At 46.7% G+C, this 23,389-nt stretch overlaps 1 protein-coding gene across 1 annotated transcript in view; it reads left to right on the top strand.

Moving 5' to 3' along the window:
* The first annotated feature begins 4,596 nt into the window (after positions 1-4,596).
* The window catches only part of LOC135264270 (neuroligin-2-like), a 53,004-nt gene continuing 34,211 nt past the window's right edge, over positions 4,597-23,389 (top strand). Inside the window, exon 1 of the mRNA XM_064353060.1 lies at positions 4,597-5,808. The gene's annotated coding sequence lies outside the window, so the exon portion shown is untranslated. The remainder of the gene's footprint in view (positions 5,809-23,389) is intronic.

The raw sequence follows: 23,389 nt of genomic DNA, 5'->3' as shown, positions 1-23,389 counted from the left end.
TGTGTGTGTGTGTGTGTGTTTGTGTGTGCGCGCAGAGAGAGAATGTGTGTAATTCAGTGTATGTGTTTGTATCTATGAGCCTGCTTGTATGTGTGTGTAATTCAGTGCTTGGACATTTCAGAGGAAGATGAAATCTGTGTTTGTTTATTTCTGTATTTCATGACACATACTGTGTGTGTGTGTGTGTGTGTGTGTGTGTCAGAGAGGGAGAGAGAGAAAGATGCTGTATATCTCTCTCCTTGTGTGTGTGTGTGTGAGAGAGAGAGACGGAGATAGAGAGATACAGAGAGAGAGAGAAAAAAAGAGAGCATGTCTTGCTGCTGCAGAAGGTGATGTTTAATTCATGATGTAATTCTCTGAGAAACATGACTGTGAGAGTGTTTGATATTTGTACAAAGGGCTTGTGACCGCAGCCACACTGTGAGAAAGCAGAGTGGAGGGAGATGGAGCAGCCAGGGTGGAGCAGACAGTGGGGATAATGGACTGAGCTGGCTGGAGCAGACAGTGGGGATAATGGACTGAGCTGGGTGGAGCAGCCAGTGTGGATAATGGATTGAGCTGGGTGGAGCAGCCAGTGGGGATAATGGACTGAGCTGGGTAGAGCAGCCAGTGGGGATAATGGACTGAGCTGGGTGGAGCAGACAGTGGGGATAATGGATTGAGCTGGGTAGAGCAGCCAGTGTGGATAATGGATTGAGCTGGGTGGAGCAGACAGTGTGGATAATGGATTGAGCTGGGTGGAGCGGCCAGTGGGGATAATGGACTGAGCTGGGTGGAGCAGCCAGTGTGGATAATGGATTGAGCTGGGTGGAGCAGCCAGTGGGGATAATGGATTGAGCTGGGTGGAGCAGCCAGTGGGGATAATGGACTGAGCTGGGTGGAGCAGCCAGTGGGGATAATGGACTGAGCTGGGTGGAGCAGACAGTGGGGATAATGGACTGAGCTGGGTGGAGCAGACAGTGTGGATAATGGACTGAGCTGGGTGGAGCAGCCAGTGTGGATAATGGACTGAGCTGGGTGGAGCAGCCAGTGGGGATAATGGATTGAGCTGGGTGGAGCAGCCAGTGTGGATAATGGACTGAGCTGGGTGGAGCAGCCAGTGTGGATAATGGATTGAGCTGGGTGGAGCAGCCAGTGGGGATAATGGACTGAGCTGGGTGGAGCAGCCAGTGTGGATAATGGATTGAGCTGGGTGGAGCAGCCAGTGGGGATAATGGATTGAGCTGGGTGGAGCAGCCAGTGGGGATAATGGACTGAGCTGGGTGGAGCAGCCAGTGTGGATAATGGATTGAGCTGGGTGGAGCAGCCAGTGGGGATAATGGACTGAGCTGGGTGGAGCAGACAGTGTGGATAATGGACTGAGCTGGGTGGAGCAGCCAGTGTGGATAATGGACTGAGTTGGGTGGAGCAGCCAGTAGGGATAATGGATTGAGCTGGGTGGAGCAGCCAGTGGGGATAATGGACTGAGCTGGGTGGAGCAGCCAGTGGGGATAATGGACTGAGCTGGGTGGAGCAGCCAGTGGGGATAATGGACTGAGCTGGGTGGAGCAGCCAGTGGGGATAATGGACTGAGCTGGGTGGAGCAGCCAGTGGGGATAATGGACTGAGCTGGGCGGAGCCTCATATCATGACTTCCTCTCTCATTCTGTGTGCTGATTTCACGCAGGCAAACACATTCCCCCACATACTGTTTCAGTCATAGCTAACTATCAGCACACTGAGTGTGTGTGTGTGTGTCAGTGTGTGTGAGTAGAGTTGATTCCCATTGACGGTGACAGGCATTAGACTGCAGTGAAGTTTCTCTTATATAACAGGCGTCAGTTCATTGGCAGACAGACCTCAACCTAAAACTCTGTATAAGGAACCAGTCACAGTGCATGCTGGGATATAGGGGGTGTAACCAGAGGGGCACTGAGCCAGCAGGTCAGGATAAGCAAATGCGAGACCCTGCTCTCTACTCTGGAGTTTAGCCTTATTCCATTATTCATCAGTGTTACATACACATTACCACTACTATCACATTGCATTATTTATAATTATTACATATGCATTATCTTTTATTATATTATTTAGTAGCACTTATCCTGGGTGACTTGCAGACTTGCAGGGTGACTGTAGTCATGCAGGTTGAGTAAAGCTGTGTCCATCTCAGTACCACTATGCCCCCCTGGCACCACAGTATCGCTATGCCCCCCTGGCATCTCAGTACCACTATGCCCCCCTGGCATCTCAGTACCACTCTGCCCTCCTGGCACTTCAGTACCACTATGCCCCCCTGGCACCACAGTATCGCTATGCCCCCCTGGCATCTCAGTACCACTATGCCCCCCTGGCATCTCAGTACCACTCTGCCCTCCTGGCACTTCAGTACCACTATGCCCCCCTGGCACCACAGTACCACTGCCTACTCCTTTATTTATCTGTTAGAAACTCCTGTACACCCACTCTGCTCCACACTGAGACCACACTGTTGTACACATACTTTAATACAATACAAAATGCTATAATACACAATAACATTATATAATAACAATAATACACTATAACACAATACAATACATTATATTGTAGTGCATTATAGTTTATGTATTATACTATATAACCAGGACCAATATCAGCACCCAGGAACCCTGGTTTGAGGTTAATAAGTTATGTCCCCTTTTAGAATCTTAGATTTTACCGAAAAGAAAAAAATAACACTAACAGGCCCATCTTAAACCTCGTGATTATTTCCATTAGCACGGGCTGCTCTCAGTACAAACAACGCTCCCATTAGCGAGCTTACCAGACACACCACACAGAAAACAGAACCATCACCATACTAGCACACACACACAGACCACAACACAATCAGCACAAAACACTATGCACATGTCCCCACCCAAACACACACCATTACACGACACTACTCTTTAAACACTTAATGAACACATACACACATACAACACTCACACACACACACACCTCACACACATACACTCACACACCACACACACACACACCTAACACACAAACACACACACACATACACACTCATCACAACACACACACACAACCACACAACCACACACACCACACACACATACACACCACACACATCACACACACACAGCACACACACACAACACTACACACACACATTCACCACAACCACCACACACACACACAACCCACAAAACCATCACACATACACCACAACACACACACACACACACACACACACACACATCACACACAACACACACACTCACCACACACACACACCACCACACACACACACACATCACACACACACACACACAACACACAACACCACACACACACATACACACACACACACACGCACCACACCATACACACACACACATACACACACACATACACTCAACACACACATACACACACACTCACACAGCACACACCACACACACACACTCAACACCACAACACAACTACACACACACACACACTACCACAACACACACACGCAACCACACACACACACATCAGGACAACATACACACACATCAAAAAATACAAACACACACACATACACAACAATCACGTATGTGTCGATCGAAACACACACACACTCAACACCACACACAGCCACATACCACAGCACAAACCACGACACACCACACCACAACCACACAGTCTAAATACACACACACAGTATGTCAAATACGAAATGAATAAACACACACAGTTCACTGCCCAAGCAACACTGATACCACATACAAGCAAACTCTCTCTCTCTGAAACACACACACACATACTCACACTCATGCTCACACTCACACGCACACACTCTCTCTCTCTCTCTCTCTGAAACACATACATACACACAAACTCTCTCTCTCTCTGAAACACACACACACACACACACACACACACACACATTTGTGAGAATGGAGCTGAATAATGAATAATAAGATGAATAAATGATGTATATAGTAGGAATGCTGGGTGCTGTGGATGTGGCACAGGCCCAGTCCAGGGCAGTCTTGATGACAGGCTCAGATCAGCCTAATTAGCCCCAGATGTCCCAGGACAGGGTGAACTACAGCACTAGCCTGTGTCACATATGCAAATTACTGCTTCAGTGGGAGGGGCCACAGCTTTCAGGGAGGGGCTAGGAGCTTTCACAGGGACCCAGTGCATTGGGTATTCTCTGTATATAATTATGCTAAGGTAAACCAAACCACAATATCAGCACAGCAAAACTCATATACTGCAGCAGTAAAACTGTGTTTAGTGAATGAGGAGTCAGCACATGGCAGAAGACCTCTGTGAGTCTGACATATGAGCCCAACACAATGTGGATCACATGATGTACTCTGTCAGAGTTGATTTAACACCTTCACCATTTGGCTCGTTTAATTACCTTGATGAGGTCATGAGTCAACCCATATCCACATGATGGCCTACCCACCGCGGCCCCCCCTCGTTTGTGTATCTTTAGAGAATGCAAGGTAACGCACCCGAACATGCGGGCCCTTCGGGGATCAGTCAATACGGCATCGATCATATTGTAAGAACTTGTTGAAGCGGAGTGAAACAGGTTTGTATCGCTTTAACTTTCTCTGACGTCAACCTGATGCAGATCTCTCAACTCCGAGGGTCTTCATGCGCGAGGGACTGAGCCGAACGGCGAAGGCGACAGACGCGCTTTCCCCCCCTCTTTTTCACCTCTTTATTCAAGAGCTGGCTTCACGGGGACGGTTTCAACGGGAGGATAGATTAACAGAGAGAACAGGAGACTGACAGATGCGTTAAACTGGATACGCTGGTGAGAGATTAACGGCAATATTAGCGGTAAACACGGGAAACGCGCTGGCTGCCGTGAGGTGCCCGGAATATCAACTACCACCAAGGACCCCGTGAATCGCAATCAATGTACGATTGAGAGAGAGAGGGCAAGAGAGAGGTGTATATGCGTGTGTGAGAGAGCCAAGTGTATGTGTATATGAGAGAGGGAGAAAGAGAGAGAGAGAGAGAGAGCGCAGCTTCCTCTTTGAAGCCGGGCAGCCGAGGAGCCACGAAATATTGTATCGGTATCATCAAGCCGAAGAGCAGGCGGACACCCTCAGGCAGCTCGCAATTTGCCCTCCCGAAGGAGCCGGAGGCTCTGCTGAACACCAGCGAAGAAAGGCATTGTGGATGTTTCTAAAATAGGTAATTTACCTGCACTGATTTTTAAAAGTCTGGGATGCCCTAAACGAAGATGAAGACCCTGGAGTAGGCTCTCACTCTTTTTTATCTGAGAAAAATCACCATACGAGGGAGAGCGAGAGGGGCCAAACGAGAAATCTGCCTTCCGATTTATAATTTTTTTTAGTTATTTATAAATTTATTTATTTTGTGTCGCAGCGGTGGTGGGAACTGTTGTGGAATATGCGTTTCCGCGGAAAAACGAGACGAGCCACATTTCAGGCATCAACTTAGAGCCGACGAGGCTTGGACCCGCGGGTTTCCTGTATCCAGATGTAAAGATGTGGTAATCAAACTGTGCATCGGAGAGAGAGAAGGGTGTTGTCGGAAAGAGGAAAGGGGGGTATGACATAAGAGGTGTTCTTTTCGGAAAGGGGGCAGGCTGATTGAGAGAGGAGAACACGAATTGATGTGCGAAAGCGCGAGACGCGTTAGGTCTGAAAGAATATTCCCCAAAGGAAAGGAACAGAATACCAAAACCAACGTTTTTTTTAAACCGAGGACACGACAAAAAATTGTTGTGTTTTTTCTTTTTGTTTTTTGACACGAAAGCGGATCTGTGGAACCCGTCGCGGAAATCTGGGATTATTTCGGGTAAGCGTTTCTCTTATGCTCCCTACGGTCTCATATTTACCGATTACCTACAGTAGCCGCTGTGTATAATGTGATTGCTAATGTTGTACGTGCATGTGCGCCTACGACGCTATAATTGTACAGCTGATTGGCATTTATTGAGACGTCTTGTGGACTGCTTGTCACCGGCAGAAAATGAGGTGCTAAATGAGAAATTTAAAAACCCGTCCGTTTCATTAAGCAGGTAATAACGGTGGCCGTCGTTTGTCGACTGGCCGGCATTTTTTAAAGCAAGTAATTTCGGTTACCATGTTTGATCTGCATAGCAACCTGTCACCCTTTCGAGAGCTGAGCTAGTCTCGGTTGTATGCGGTCCGGACGGTCCGTACCCGATTGGACTTTAATTAGGACACGATCGATATGTATTTTGCTGTCTTTGGCATTAATGGATGCTCGCCCGGTAGCTTTTTTGGGCCGAAAAATGATTTAGAGGCTTACTTACTTCAATCGTCTTTCTTTCTGACGCGGGTCATTTTTAACCCTTAGATAACTGTAGCGTTAACGATCTTTCACAATCACAGCCCCCCTCTTTTTTTAGTGAATCTCATATTTGCAATTAAAGCTTAACTGTCTTTACACACACACACACATATTCACAAACGCACAAACACATATGCACAAGCACACACACATTCACACATGCACACACATTCACATACACACACACAGCATACACATACACACACACATATGCATTCACACACAGCATACACATACACACACACATGCGCAGGCACAAACATATTCACATAAACATACATGTGTATGTCCACTGACTTATTCCAAATAAACAAACACATACACATACATGTAAATGCACATGCACACAAACACATAAAAGTACACCTATACCTCCATTGACTTACCCCAAACACAAACACACATGCACACACACACACACACACAAGCACACATATGTGTATGCACTCACTCAGACACGCACACACACACACACACACATCAGTACAGACATACACACACACACACAAACACACGTATGTGTATGCACACACGCGCAGACACACACACACATCAATACAGACACACACACAGTAGATATGCTCTTGCACACTGACACACTGACACACACACACACACATCAGTACAGACACACACACACAGTAGATATGCTCTTGCACACTGACACACAGCCAGTGCATATCAATGGGCAGTGCTGGTTAGCTGGAGATGGTGAATGGCAGGATTGAGTTCAGACAGAGGAGCAGTGTTCTGATCTGAGGGGCCTGGATGTGTGTGTGAGACCCAGCGCTGCGTAATCCAGCACCATACACACGCTTTAACTCTCACATGGAGCAGCACCAGGGAGCAGCAGCGTGGAGTAGCGGTCAGAGCGCTGGACTCTGGGCCTCAGGGCAGTAGAGTTGAATAGCAGTCAGAGCGCTGGGCCTCAGAGCAGTGGAGTTGGAATAGCAGTCAGATTGCTGGACTCTGGGCCTGAGGGCAGTAGAGTTTAATAGCAGTCAGAGCGCTGGGCCTCAGGGCAGTAGAGTTTAATAGCGGTCAGAGCGCTGGACTCTGGGCCTCAGGGCAGTGGAGTTGAATATTGGTCAGCGCGCTGGGCCTTGGGGCAGTAGAGTTGAATATCGGTCAGAGCGCTGGACTTTGGGCCTCAGGGCAGTAGAGTTGAATATTGGTCAGCACGCTGGGCCTTGGGGCAGTAGAGTTGAATATTGGTCAGAGTGCTGGGCCTTGGGGCAGTAGAGTTGAATATTGGTCAGAGCGCTGGGCCTTGGGGCAGTAGAGTTGAATATCGGTCAGAGCGCTGGGCCTTGGGGCAGTAGAGTTGAATATCGGTCAGAGCGCTGGGCCTTGGGGCAGTAGAGTTGAATATCAGTCAGAGCGCTGGGCCTTGGGGCAGTAGAGTTGAATATCGGTCTGAGCGCTGGGCCTTGGGGCAGTAGGGTTCAATAGGGGTCAGAGCATTTAACTCTGGGCTTCAGGGCAGTAGAGTTTCTCAGTGGAGGAACTGCTGGTAATTCAGCAGGAAGGACTCCGTAAAGTGAATAATTCACTTATCACTGTACTGTTAGATGCACTCTAATCTGCCTTCATGAGGAGAACTGGTGAATGTTCTGGGATGGGTGGGGGCCGTGTGGTCCTGCCACACTGCAGTAGAGCACAGTGGGAGGGGGAGGGGGAGGGGGAGGGGGGGGCAGGAAACTACTTCCTGTTGTGTTTATATGAAGCATCAAACAGTAGCACAGGCTCTGATTATCTAAAACCACAGGGTGCAGTCTGAGAGACAGACAGACAGACAGACAGACAGGCAGGCAGACAGGCAGACAGGCAGACAGAGACATACAGACAGGCAGACAGACAGACAGACAGATAAATAGACAGAGATCGAGAGCAAGCTAAAAAGACAGTTAGAACGATGAGAGACAGTTACGTGACAACGGATTGCATACTGTTCATACATAGCAATGTTGATATTGATTAGTTAGCTCCTCTCAATTATTTTACTAGCATTACACTGGAAATGCATCTGTAGCTTTATACAGACTCTCCAGCTTGATTTCTGTCAGTAGAATAGGGGCTCGGGTGTAAATATGCTTCAGGTAAATTTCAGGAGGTGCTTTTAGCACAGCAATGAGGCAGCCGCAGACTAAGCGTAAACACTCCTCCCATTAAACCCGCTATCGTTTGGCTCCCGCGCGTGCGGCCTGTTCACTGGATCAGAGACGCCGCTCACCTCCATTTTGGGGTCAGGCTATTTCGATAGCCTGTTTTTTCTCTGGGGATTCTATTTAAAACTCAGTGCTACCCACTGAATTCGACTGACCTTTTGAAAAAGTGTCTTTCAGAGAAATATGTACAGTGCTATAAATGTGTAATGTGCTTCCAGTTAAGTCATTGTTTTGATGGTTTGTTTGTGTGGCTGTGTACTGTAGTGGGGAAGGAACTGGGCCTTTAAGTCCGAGGTTGTGGGTTCAGGTAAACTAAAGCAATGCAGGGACTTAACCTGCGCGAATGTCCACCTGTTTAAATGGCCTGCATGTAAAATGTGCCCGTATACGATGCTCTGGATCAGGGTCTACTATAGGCTGATACTGAATCTAAATGTAAATGGTGCTTCTGTTATGTTCAATTTCTGTATACTGAATATCAACCTTTAACATATATATATACAGTATATATGCACACACACTCACATAGCAGTCAGAGCGCTGGACTCTGGGCCTCCGGGCAGTAGAGTTTAATAGCAGTCAGAGCGCTGGACTCTGGGCCTCAGGGCAGTAGAGTTTAATAGCAGTCAGAGCGCTGGACTCTGGGCCTCAGGGTAGTAGAGTTTAATAGCAGTCAGGGCGCTGGACTCTGGTCCTCAGGACAGTAGAGTTTAGTAGTGGTCAGAGCGCTGGACTCTGGTCCTCTGGGCAGTACAGTTTAGTAGTGGTCAGAGCGCTGGACTCTGGGCCTTGGGGCAGTAGAGTTTAATAGCAGTCAGGGCGCTGGACTCTGGTCCTCAGGACAGTAGAGTTTAGTAGTGGTCAGAGCGCTGGACTCTGGTCCTCAGGACAGTAGAGTTTAGTAGTGGTCAGAGCGCTGGACTCTGGGCCTTGGGCCAGTAGAGTTTAATAGCAGTCAGAGCGCTGGACTCTGGGCCTCAGGGCAGTAGAGTTGAATAGCAGTGAGAATGCTGGACTCTGGGCCACAGGGCAGTAGAGTTGAATAGCAGTCAGAGCGCTGGACTCTGGGCCTCAGGGCAGTAGGGTTTAATAGCAGTCAGAGCGCTGGCCCTCAGGACAGTAGAGTTTAATAGCAGTCAGAGCGCTGGACTCTGGCCTCAGGGCAGTAGAGTTTAATAGCGGTCAGAGCGCTGGACTCTGGGCCTCAGGGCAGTAGAATTGAATAGCAGTCAGAGCGCTGGACTCTGGGCCTCAGGGCAGTAGAGTTGAATAGTAGTGAGAGCGCTGGTCCTCAGGGCAGTAGAGTTTAATAGCAGTCAGAGCGCTGGGCCTCAGGGCAGTAGAGTTTAATAGCAGTCAGAGTGCTGGACTCTGGTCCTCAGGACAGTAGGGTTTAGTAACAGTTGTAGCTTGTTGTTCTGGGTGCAGCAGAGCAGGTGCACAGCGCCAGGATAGCCCAGCTGCTCCGGCGGGATGCAGATTATGGGATGAGAAATGGGCGTCGGCGCTGTGTCGCTGTGTGTGAAGGGCGTTTACTAAGTGCATGAGTGATGAAATGTAAAGCAGAGCTCCAGTCTGCTAACCTTTCCCTGTACCTGCTGCGCAGCTGGCTCGGCTTTAAATCAGCTCACACGCAGGGACTCTGCCTGTCAGACGACCACCGGTCCAGGTCAGTCAGGTGATTAGGGTGTGCCTGGCGGTATGGTCAGTGAAGGCGCATTTATTTATTCATTACTTTGTTTGTTTTATGGACAACTTTACCTTGGGTAATGCAAATGTCATTACTGATATAGCGGAATACATTTTTATTATCATTCATACGAACAGGATGGAAATGGTACCCATACCTCACAAGTGCTGCATGCCCAGGGCTGCCGTTTCACCCTCTGCTGTAGTCTCAGTCAGTGGTGTGCCGTGGTGTCTGTAGTCTCAGTCAGTGGTGTGCCGTGATGTCTGTAGTCTCAGTCAGTGGTGTGCCGTGGTGTCTGTAGTCTCAGTCAGTGGTGTGCTGTGATGTCTGTAGTCTCAGTCAGTGGTGTGCCGTGGTGTCTGTAGTCTCAGTCAGTGGTGTGCCTGGTGTATGTTATCTCGGTCGTTAGCAGGCTAGCTTGTGATATTTCCTTGTTCTCTGATTGCTACTCAGAACTGCAGCCTGCAATAACTAGACAGGAAATTAGGTAAAAGAGAGCCATGTAGTATAATGTTAACTAAATAGCTTGATGTTTTTTTCCTGCTTTTGTTTAATATGGTATGGTAACACCTGCGTGTACACAGGTGTGTACTACACAAAACCCCCACAAAACTAACAATTTCTTGTATTGCCAGAATGCACAGTCATATGGCCTGTCTTTCTGCCATTATTTCGATATAGACTATTTACATAACCGGTACAAATTTTCTAAGATTAGAAAATTTCATTTAAAAAATGTTAGCAATGTGATATACACAAAAAAATATTGGACAGTAGTTGCATGCAACAATATTAAGCACACTCAAAAAATTAATTGTTGCCTTTACTTCATAAAATAATAAAAAATCGTTGGATTCACTTCACCTATAATTACAGGTGGTGGTTTATGCATTTATTACGTGTATGTGACGTCTTCAGCTTAATTAGTGGAAATCACATACACTCAATATTGCGTGCAGCCATTGTCCGGTGAGTGTATGTTATGTTTTATAAGCTTATGCTATATGTTTTGGATGTGTTATAGCCAGTGTTTAAATGTTATTTTAATTCCTAAATTACGCTTGTAGCTACCATTTTTTCTTCCTAGAAGTGTGTTGAATTTATTAAAGCTTGTTTTGAAATGAATACTCAGATTTGACATGTTCCTCAGAGCGAGTGTCGGGACTAGCTCTAGTGCTGCAGTCTCCGATGGAAGCCACCGACACCACGTGTGTTTTCAGACAGAGCTTTAACAGGTCTGAATGCTTAAACAAACAAGCTTTCAGTTTTGTGAATAGGCTCAGGTGCCTTGCTTTAGGTGCTGTGAACTCAGGTCTGTAGGCTCGAGTCGGTGGGCAGCGTTCAGTGCGGAGGGCTCGTCTGTGCTGTAGTCTCAGTGCTGCAGTCTCAGGGCTGCAGTCTCAGTGCTGCAGTCTCAGTGCTGTAGTCTCAGTGCTGCAGTCTCAGGGCTGCAGTCTCAGTGCTGCAGTCTCAGTGCTGTAGTCTCAGTGCTGCAGTCTCAGGGCTGCAGTCTCAGTGCTGCAGTCTCAGTGCTGCAGTCTCAGGGCTGCAGTCTCAGTGCTGTAGTCTTAGTGCTGCAGTCTCAGGGCTGCAGTCTCAGTGCTGTAGTCTCAGTGCTGTAGTCTCAGTGCTGTAGTCTTACTGCTGTAGCCTCAGTGCTGCAGTCTCAGTGCTGTAGTCTTACTGCTGCAGTCTCAGTGCTGTAGTCTCAGTGGTGCAGTCTCAGTGCTGCAGTCTCAGTGCTGCAGTCTCAGTGCTGTAGTCTCAGTGCTGCAGTCTCAGGGCTGCAGTCTTACTGCTGCAGTCTCAGTGCTGTAGTCTTACTGCTGTAGTCTCAGTGCTGCAGTCTCAGTGCTGTAGTCTTACTGCTGTAGCCTCAGTGCTGCAGTCTCAGTGCTGTAGTCTTAGTGCTGCAGTCTCAGTGCTGTAGTCTTAGTGCTGCAGTCTCAGTGCTGTAGTCTTACTGCTGCAGTCTCAGTGCTGTAGTCTGTGCTGTAGTCTCAGTGCTGTAGCCTTAGTGCTGAAGTCTCAGTCTCAGTGCTGTAGTCGTAGTGCTGTAGTCTCAGTGCTGCAGTCTCAGTGCTGTACTCTCAGTGCTGTTGTCTCAGTGTTGTAGTCTTAGTGCTGCAGTCTCAGTGCTGTAGTCTGTGCTGCAGTCTCAATGCTGTAGTCTTAGTGCTGAAGTCTCAGTATCACTGCTGTAGTCTTGGTGCTGAAGTCTCAGTCTCAGTGCTGTAGTTTCAGTGGTGCAGTCTCAGTGCTGTAGTCTTGGTGCTGCAGTCTCATTGCTGCAGTCTTACTGCTGCAGTCTCAGTGCTGTAGTCTCAGTGCTGCAGTCTCAGTGCTGTAGTCTCAGGGCCGCAGTCTCAGTGCTGTAGTCTCAGTGCTGCAGTCTCATTGCTGTAGTCTCAGTGCTGCAGTCTCAATGCTGTAGTCTCAGTGCTGCAGTCTCAGTGCTGTAGTCTCAGTGCTGCAGTCTCAGTGCTGTAGTCTTAGTGCTGCAGTCTCCAGACTGGTACTGTTGATCTGAACCGCGGTACATTAGCATAGTACATTCATCGCCAACAGTACTACCAGCAGCTGTTAACCACCGTTGCCAGGCAACATGGGTTGGAGGAGAGAGCGCCCAGTTTGTTTTTAGTGTGTGTATCTTACCAGCTCACCTGCTGAAAGCTAACCTGTGACTACCAGTGAACATGGAAAGATAAGTGCTCTTAGCGGTTTTGGTTACGTTTCGGTTTGTTTGGTGACACTCACTGGCAGCTGCTGAGCTGGCAATCCACAGGGCGGAAGAATTTCCCTTTAAACTGATTATTGGCCTTTTTTCAGCTATTTGACACGTTTTATCGATATTATTTAAAATTGTGGCCATATGTAGCCTACCCATAATTCTCTGCACCCACACTTGGAGACTATTCATGGCCAAGATCTGCAATCTGCAGATTTTTGTGATTTAAACGATCTTGAAGCGCAGACTTTTTTAGACAGCCTTTTTTTGCAGGTTAACTGACAGGTAATGTGGTAGATAACAGAGTGTTGTGTCTTTTTTCATTACGTGTGCTTCGCGATTAAAGCTGATTTTTGTAAATTTAATTTATCATTTAAGCTCCCTAACATGATGGGAAGGAAGACGCTGTGTGTTCACATGCCAATTGATTATTCTAAGGTCTGAACAATCCTGCCAATTGATTATTCAGATTGTTGGCAAGCTTGTTAATCAAGGGAAATTAATTTAACAGGTTGAGACCGGTGATCAGTTTAAAGAGAATTATTCTGGCTTGTTTATCTTTCGGGTCTGCAGCCGCCTCTGGACACTGAGCCGAATGTGGAACTCAGTGAACGAACACACAGGCCTCGCCGCACGCGGTCCGACCGTGCCACAGTTCAGTTGGGATCTTTCTCAGAACATCTCATGCAGGTGAACTCGGGTACGGTAACTTGGTTGGCTCCTAAGTTGAGAAAATAGCTTTCTTATTACCATATTTTGAGGCGAACCATGCCTGGATTTGGACTGAACCACCAGTGTGAAAACTGCCTCAGTCATGGAGTTTCAACTCTGTATTTTCAGGCTCAGTACTGTAGTCTCAGTGTTGTACTCTCAGTCTGAATGTCTTAGTGTTGTAGTCTCAGTGCTGTGGTTTCAGTGTTATAGTCTGTCTCAGTGCTGTGGTTTCTGTGTTGTACTCTGTCTCAGTGCTGTGGTCTTAGTTCTGCAGTCTCAGTGCTGTGGTTTTAGTATTGTAGTCTCAGTGCTCTGGTCTCAGTGCTGTAGTCTTAGTTCTGCAGTGTCAGTGCTGTGGTTTCAGTATTGTCGTCTCAGTGCTCTGGTCTCAGTGCTGTAGTCTTAGTTCTGCAGTGTCAGTGCTGTGGTTTCAGTATTGTAGTCTCGGTGCTCTGGTCTCAGGGCTGTAGTCTTAGTTCTGCAGTGTCAGTGCTGTGGTTTCAGTATTGTAGTCTCAGTGCTCTGGTCTCAGGGCTGTAGCATCAGTACTGCAGTCTCAGTCTAAGGGCTCAAAGCAGAAGAATTTGAGCTGCATATTTGACCCGGTATGCTTCTGAAAGCGCACTGATGATGTCAGCATGTTTGTTTTTCTCTTTCCAGGGTAAACATATTGAGCGAGGGAAGCGGTCTGTGTTGTTGTGGTGAAGTGTGGCCTGACCCTCAGTTCTGGGGTTTCCTGCTTTAATTATTCAGTGCTGCGGGGGGGTGGCGGCTCGCAGCGGGGCCAGGGAGCTGTCGCGTAAAGCTGGGGTCCCCCCCCCGCCCCCGGGAGCTGTGAGCGCAGGGAAGGAGCCCCAGTGAGGTCAGGATGAACAGGGGCATTAAACAGGGATGTGTTCTGTAGTCCCGTGGCTCCCCCGGTAGGGTGTTGCCCTAACAACGCAAAGGTTGTGGGTTCCATCCCAGGGGACGATATGTGGAAAAATGTATGAATTCATATACATACGCTTTGGATAAAAGTGTCTGCTAAGACTGCATAGACTTACATAAGGCTAGTTCTATTTATATGTATATATTATATGTGTAGAACAAAAATGCTTGATAAAAAAAAATAAAAAATGATGAGTAATAGTGTACAGTTATAACACTAATAATACAGAATGCAGTTTTTATACAGTAATGGACAGTTATAATTTGTGGGGTCTGGGTGTAGCAGTACCCCCCTGCCACACTGCACACCAGTGGGGTCCTTTTATTTTACCCAGTACAACTAATCCATACAGGCACAAACAACAACAACAGAGCAGCATTTACAGACAAAAACATCACTCACAGTCTGAGATAAACTGCATGGGGAATCCTCAGTCAGTTAAGAGACAGGACTGAGCAGCAGACAGATAAGATTTAATGGAGGCATTTTTGAGTGCAAAGATTCCCCTTTGAAAAAACGAATAATCCTAAATTATGCTAATTTTTAAATAGGTATGCAAGAAATGCGGATATTCCCCCAAAACTGATTTGGCAGAAGTGTGTGCCGCAGGCTGTGGGTTGGCATAGAGACAAGATGGTCACAGGCCAGTCAACAGATTCTGCAGGAAAATCAATCGCATCCAATTTAAAGGTATTTTTCCGACACCGTGTACCGTGATGCTTTAAGTTCCAGCTCAGTCACGATTAACATCAAACCATAACTACATAACTTAGGCTCCAACAATGTAACTTCGTTTGTCTCTGACAATTCGAGTTACGTGTTGAAAGCATACAGCAATACCCTCAAAAGCTTGATGCCAAACGCACTTTATTTAAATTGCAATGTTAACTTTGTGAGACTTGTGAGTGGCATTTGTTCTAGCAATTTCACAAAAGTTTACAAATTTGTGGGAGTAGTGAGTCTGTGTGTCTGTGAACACGCTTGCGCGTCTGTGAATGCCTCTGTGTGTCTGTGAATGCCTCTGTGTGTCTGTGAGCTCGTCTGTGTGTCTGTGAACACGCCTTTGGGTCTGTGAACACGCCTTTGGGTCTGTGAACACGCCTTTGGGTCTGTGAATGCCTCTGTGTGTCTGTGAACACGTCTGTGTGTCTGTGAACTCGCCTTTGGGTCTGTGAACTCGCCTTTGGGTCTGTGAACTCGCCTTTGGGTCTGTGAACACGCCTTTGGGTCTGTGAACACGCCTTTGGGTCTGTGAATGCCTCTGTGTGTCTGTGAGCTCGTCTGTGGGTCTGTGAACTCGCCTTTGGGTCTGTGAATGCCTCTGTGGGTCTGTGAACTCGCCTTTGGGTCTGTGAAAGCAGCATGTGACGGTAAGGGCGCACTGCTGTCAGTCATTGTCTGGGCTTAATTAAGTGCCCATTGATGTGGATTACTGGGGAGGGACACTGTAATAATTGATTGACAAGAAGGCCCTATCGACCTTTTGCAGAGGGACGAGGGATCCATCAGCCCTTTGCTGACGGATGGCTGAACTGCAGGAGAGGAAACTGATATCCCTAGTCATAATACAGTTACAATTCAGTAGTGTACAGTTATAGGGAAATTATGTACATTAATAATACAGTTTTAATACAGTAATGTACAGTAATAATACTACAATGTGGATTAATGTGTTATAATATAGTATTGTACAGTAATAATACAGTAATGTACTGTAATTAAATAGTAATGTACAGTAATATACAGCTATAATACTGTAATATATGGTAATGTACAGTATTAATGCAATAATATAGTAATAATGTAGTAATGTACTGTAATAAAACAGTAATATATAGCGATAATACTGTAATATATGGTAATGTAAAGTATTAGTGCAGTAATAAAGTACAGCAATAATGCAGTAATGTAATGTAATTAAACAGTAATATATAGCGATAATACTGTAATATAGTAATGTAACGTAATAATGCATTAGTAGAGTACAGCAATAATGCAGTAATGTACTGTAATTAAACAGTAATATACAGTTATAATACATTCACAGTCCACTTCTCCAGGCTTTAGCTTGAGCCCTGTCTGTGGGCGGGAAAGGATGAGAGGTCACCACCCTCCATCATCCACTCCCCCTCAGAATCCCAGAGCCCATCGATTGGCCACAGATTTATCGGCCCCTCCCCCAGTTAGGAAGATGATGCCAGCTACTGTACAGCTACATATGAGCCGACTGTACAGTTTGAACCATATACCGGGCTATACAGCTGACATACAGCCTACTGTACAGCTGAACATCTGAGCTGACTGTAGCTGAACCTACTGAGCTACTGTACAGCTGAACATATGAGCCTGACGTACAGCTAAACCATACTGAGCCATGACAGCTGACCATACTGAGCTGAGTACAGCTGAACCATACTGAGCCTAACTGTACAGCTGAACCATACTGAGCCTGACTGTACAGCTGAACCATACTGAGCCTGACTGTACAGCTGAACCATACTGAGCCTGACTGTACAGCTGAACCATACTGAGCCTAACTGTACAGCTGAACCATACTGAGCTGACTGACGTACCATACTGAGCCTAACTGTACAGCTGAACCATACTGAGCCTGACTGTACAGCGACATAGAGCTAGACAGCGAACATACTGAGCCTAACTGTACAGCTGAACCATACTGACCGACTACACTGAACCTACTGAGCCTAACTGTACAGCTGAACCATACTGAGCCTGACTGTACAGCTGAACCATACTGAGCCTAACTGTACAGCTGAACCATACTGAGCCTGACTGTACAGCTGAACCATACTGAGCCTAACTGTACAGCTGAACCATACTGAGCCTGACTGTACAGCTGAACCATACTGAGCCTAACTGTACAGCTGAACCATACTGAGCCTGACTGTACAGCTGAACCATACTGAGCCTAACTGTACAGCTGAACCATATGAGCTGACTTACGCTAACCTACTGAGCCTATGACAGCTGAACCTACGAGCTACTGTACACTGAACCATACTGAGCCTGACTGTACAGCTGAACCATACTGAGCCTGACTGTACAGCTGAACCACACTGAGCCTGACTGTACAGCTGAACCATACTGAGATTTGTGTTGTGTTTCTTTAGACCAGGACCTGTTGCCATGCTCCTGAGCGGTGAAGCTGCACTTTGACTCATCGTGATGGGATTTCTCTCATATCATCTCTAATATCTCAGAATATGTAAGTTTTGGCTGGAAGTCATTTTAAAATAGGGTTCAGTAACACAACAGAAAATCAACTGAAGTGGCCATATGCAGCACGATGCTGCCCAAAATGTTTGCATATTCTGCTGTAATTCTGTAGTGATGCTTTTCTCCCAAGCGCACAGACTGCGGTACAGAAACTGGATTTATAATACACGCGGTCTTCTGTTAAACTGCTTATTTGAAGAAGAAAAAAACGCACAGCGGAATCTGGAGTTGGCTGGATTGCAGCGGTGTGGGTTTCAGCAGGCTGACACGTGTGCAGTTTCCTCACAAATCTCGCCCAAACAGCTTTATTCGGTCGCTCCACACACGCATAAGGGCCTCAGAAATGCCTTCACACGGGGAAAAGCTGACAGAAAATATTTACAATTAGATAAGGATGAAAAATGGGAAGAAAGAGGAGACTCACTCTGAAGAGAGGAGAGCAGGAGGGTGTATCACTCTGAACTTGTTTACCCTCTCTCTCTCTCCCCCCTCTCTCTCTCTCTCCCCTCTCTCTCTCTCTCCCCCTCTCCCTTTCTCTCTCTCTCTCTCTCCTTCTCTCCCTCTCTCTCTCTCTCTCCCCTCTCCTTCTCTCTCTCTCTCTCTCCTCTCCCCCTCTCTCTCTCCCCCTCTCCCTCTCCCCCCTCTCCCTCCCCCCTCTCTCTCTTTCCCCCTCTCTCCCCCCTTACCCGCATCCTCCTCTTCTCATCCGCCCTCTTCTCCTTTACCTGTAGGGCAAAATGGCATCACTAAACTCCTGTCTCGTCTCTTTTCTCTCTTTTTTATTGCTCTGATCTAGTGTTGGGTCATCAAATTGTGCATATTTTATTAGAGATGTATGAGCTCAGCTGTCTCTCTCTCTCTCACTCTCTGTGTCCTACGATGTCTATTTAGACGCTGCATTCAGACCTACACTACCCAATTGAAAAGTCATTATTAAATTACAGAACCTTAATAAGCGCATTGAGCATCTCTGACACTAAGTCCAATCACACTTCTGTCCAATTCAGAGCCCTTTAACACTAACCACATTTCAGCACTTAACACTAAACCTACATTACAGCACCTTAACACTAAACCCACATTTCAGCACCTTAACACTAAACCCACATTTCAGCACCTTAACACTAAACCCACATTACAGCACCTTAACACTAAACCCACATTACAGCACATTAACACTAAACCCACATTACAGCACCTTAACACTAAACCCACATTACAGCACCTTAACACTAAACCCACATTTCAGCACCTTAACACTAAACCCACATTACAGCACCTTAACACTAAACCCACATTACAGCACCTTAACACTAAACCCACATTACAGCACCTTAACACTAAACCCACATTTCAGCACCTTAACACTAAACCCACATTTCAGCACATTAACACTAAACCCACATTTCAGTACCTTAACACTAAACCCACATTTCAGCACCTTAACACTAAACCCACATTTCAGCACCTTAACACTAACTGCACATTTCTACCTTCAGTAGTTTCTGTTACAGGTTAATTCAGGAAAAGCACATAAGCTGATGTCAGAATGAACAGGTTCATTTTGAAAGCATTCCGCCTGTGTCAGATACTCATATTTACACATCAGGAAAGCTTTCAGTTGAGTAGCACCATATGCCAGACTGGCAGAATGACAACTGAATGAGGAAGACACACACACGCACGCGCGCACACACACACACACACACACACACACACACACAGACATATACGCAATAAACATACACACACACACACACACACACATAAACGCAATAAACATATATACACACACACACAGACATATACGCAGTAAACATATACACACACACACACGCACACACACATATGCAATAAACATACACACACACACGCACCTATACACACATATACACAATACACATGCACATGCACACATGCAAGCACATGTGTTTGTGAGGGTGTCTGGTGTGTGTGTGTGTGTGTGTGTATGTCCTTGTGTGTATGCGTTGGATTTCTCACAGTGTAAAAACACTTACTCCACCTGGCTGTTTTCCCTAAGTCCGTCCTGTCAGAGGCCCTGATAGGGACAGAGGGGCGGGTCAATCTCAGCAGATGGCCAATCGTAATCACCGTTGTGTCAGTCACAGGATGTGAGCACAGAGAATGTGGACCAGGCCAGACAGAAGCACAACACTCAGTCTTCTCCCCGGCCGGCTACCTCACTAACGAGCTTCCTGGTCTACCGACTCTCAATTAACCTTTTTATCTCCTGGCTGCTTATTTATCAGTTAGTTCCGCTTTTCCTTCACGCACTAATTTCTCGGTTGTGTGTTTAAGAAATGAAATGGGTTGATATTGATTTTCTTGGCATTGTGAGCTGCAGTGTTTTCCTCCACATGAGGGTTTGCACAGGTGTGTGACAGGGATGTGAGGTTCTGTGTGTTCTGTGTGAAAACAGGCACCTGTGTGTGTGTTCTGCGTGAAACAGGCACCTGTGTGTGTGTTCTGCGTAAAACAGGCAGCTGGCCGGACAGCTCTGCTGTCCCTCTGTCTGTGTGTGTGTCTGATTTAAGAGCCCAGACAGTCGCTCTGAAGACTGAATTTACCGTTCGCTCACAAACTCTGCTGTCACACAAGGTCAAGGTGCTGACTACAGGAGCAACATTACAAGATTTTTCATTCAGGTGACATATCTGTCACCCTCAAACTAGAGGAACGTGTGTGTATTTATGTGTGTGTGTATGTAAATGTGTGTTAGTGTGTGTGTAAATGTGTGTGTGTGTGTGTAAATATGTGTGTTATTGTGAGTGTTAACGTGTGTGTTATTGTGTGTGTAAATGTGTGTTTGTGTGTGTTAGTGTGTGTGTAAATGTGTGTTTGTGCTGAATGTTGTAGAGTACTGCTGGAGTCTTATTGATTAAGATGGATGCTCACTCTGCTGATGTCATTAATCCCCGCTGCCTGTGCTCTGAATGCTAACGTTAGCCGCCAGCGGCCAGCCTCTATCAGCGTGTGGCTCAGGGGCGTGGCCAAGGGGGCGGGGTCTCATTGCACCATCCCAGAGGGGGGAGGGGTTTGACTGACTGGGCCAATCAGATTTTACCTCTGGCATGTGGATGTAGGGGCCAATAAAGCTCCGCCCAAAGTTTCTGCACGAGTGGGCGGGGCTTCGCTGCATGGTAATGGCGGCTGATCTCCCTGTCGATGTTGGGGGGGAGCGGCTGCTGTCCCTCTCTCTGGCCTCGTGTCTCCGGTGGAGAAGGACCCGTGCAGGCCGCCCTGGCAGAGACGCGCTGAGCCAGGGTTCGAGCATGCTGCTTTAGCTGCTGCAGTCTCTCTCCTGGCGTTTACTAGGGATATATGCGTATATATGTGTATATATTTTATCATTTCGTTCGGATATTTGTCTCTGCCAAGACCCTTTTTTTAGCTCCCCTCTCTGCTGAAAGATTAAGTTTTACAGTAGTTTGTTCTGTAGTGATAAAATAGAACATATAATCCCTGTGTGTGTTTATACCCTATTAATAACTGCAGTGACGTCCCTGTGTATTAATGTGTGGTTTTGTGCGGACAGTACTGCGTGAATCAGTCTGCTAAACAAACACATAAGCACATAATCGCTGTGAAACACCGCAGAGCTTCTTCTGCTTCAGGAAGACGCTGATGCAAATGATTGTGTAGCTGGAGCTTTTTAGTGAGAAGCAGGTTTATGAATTATAAATATGGCAGTTATGTGTTCTCATTATGATGGCGGCAGTGTTCTGAGCAAACAGCCTCATTCCAGACAAAATGCACTGCAAACAGTGGGGAGGCCATCCAGTTCCACAAAATAAGCTCATACATAAACACACACACACACACGCACACACATATATACACACACACGCACACACATACGCACACACACGCACACACATACGCACACGCACACACACACACACACGCACACACGCATACACATACGCACACACACAACACACACCCACTCACACACACACTCACACACAGACGCACACACACACACACAACACACACCCACTCACACACACACACACACGCACATGCATACACATCTATACACACACACGCACACACATACGCACACACACACACACACACACATACACACGCATACACATACACACACACACAACACACACACATTCACACACACACTCACACACACACCGATGCGCACACACATGCACAGACAGACACACACAGGTACACACATACACACACACATGCTTGCATACACACACACATACGCACACACATACGCACACACACACACGCATACACATACGCACACATGTGGGGGCGACATAGCTCAGGAGGTAAGACCGACTGTCTGGCAGTCGGAGGGTTGCTGGTTCAAACCTCGCCCTGGGCGTGTCCAAGTGTCCTTGAGCAAGACACCTAACCCCTAACTGCTCTGGCGAATGAGAGGCATCAATTGTAAAGCGCTTTGGATAAAAGCGCTATATAAATGCAGTCCATTTACCATTTACCATTTACCACATGCACGCACGCGCGCACACACACATACACACGCATGCACACGCATACACACACACACACACACACACACATTCATAAACTGATACACACATCAGCACATTAACCGATGCCCACCCAAACTATTTGGCAATACTGCTGCTGCACCAGTGAATGTTCCTCACTGGAGAGAGAAGGAAGGAGGGGGGGGGGGGGAGGGGGAGAGAGTGCAGATGTACTGTATGTGGTACTTCAGAAGTATAGTACAGGTTGGAGATGAGAAAACCAGATCAGAAAATGGCAGACAGACTATATTAACACCTGAGATTAGTGTTCGACGAGGTGGTGACAGCAGGTTCATTTGAAGAGAATATGATGAAGAAATTCTTTTATCTTTAAGACAAACACACTTTCAGCAACTCTTTCCTGCAAGCATGAGCTCTCAAGTGATGTCAAACACAGGAACTCAATCAGCAGCTCTGTGAGACCCAATTAAAGGGCTGCTCGTTAGGATGAAAGCACCGGAGAGACGGCCTTCCTTAAGGCCTGTCAAACTACAGTCTCACAAACTACACACTCAGACTACACACTCAAACTACAGTCTCACAAACTACACACTCAGACTACACACTAAAACTACAGTCTCACAAACTACACACTCAGACTACACACTCAAACTACAGTCTCACAGACTACACACTCAGACTACACACTCAAACTACAGTCTCACAGACTACACACTCAGACTACACACTCAAACTACAGTCTCACAATCTACACACTCAGACTACACACTCAAACTACAGTCTCACAAACTACACACTCAGATTACACACTCAAACTACAGTCTGTAATGTAATGTAATGTCTCACAAACTACACACTCAAACTACACACTCACAAAGTTATCACAAGATGCTGCATTTTTTCATACATTACAGATTACAGATACATTTTTTCCTACATTTATGTACATGTGTTATGCGGAACCAGACCAGCCGTTGCATGGCTGTCTGTCAGCACTTAGTGCTTTGACCCAGACAGAGTGCACACCTGTACCTGCTGCCAAAATGTGAGCAGATCCCAAAACAAATATCAGGGGGAGGTTATTACCCA

This window comes from Anguilla rostrata, chromosome 9 (genome assembly GCF_018555375.3).
Source record: "Anguilla rostrata isolate EN2019 chromosome 9, ASM1855537v3, whole genome shotgun sequence".
NCBI lineage: Eukaryota > Metazoa > Chordata > Actinopteri > Anguilliformes > Anguillidae > Anguilla > Anguilla rostrata.
Note: the sequence above shows the minus strand (reverse complement) of the source record. Positions and strands in the feature narration are given on the sequence as shown.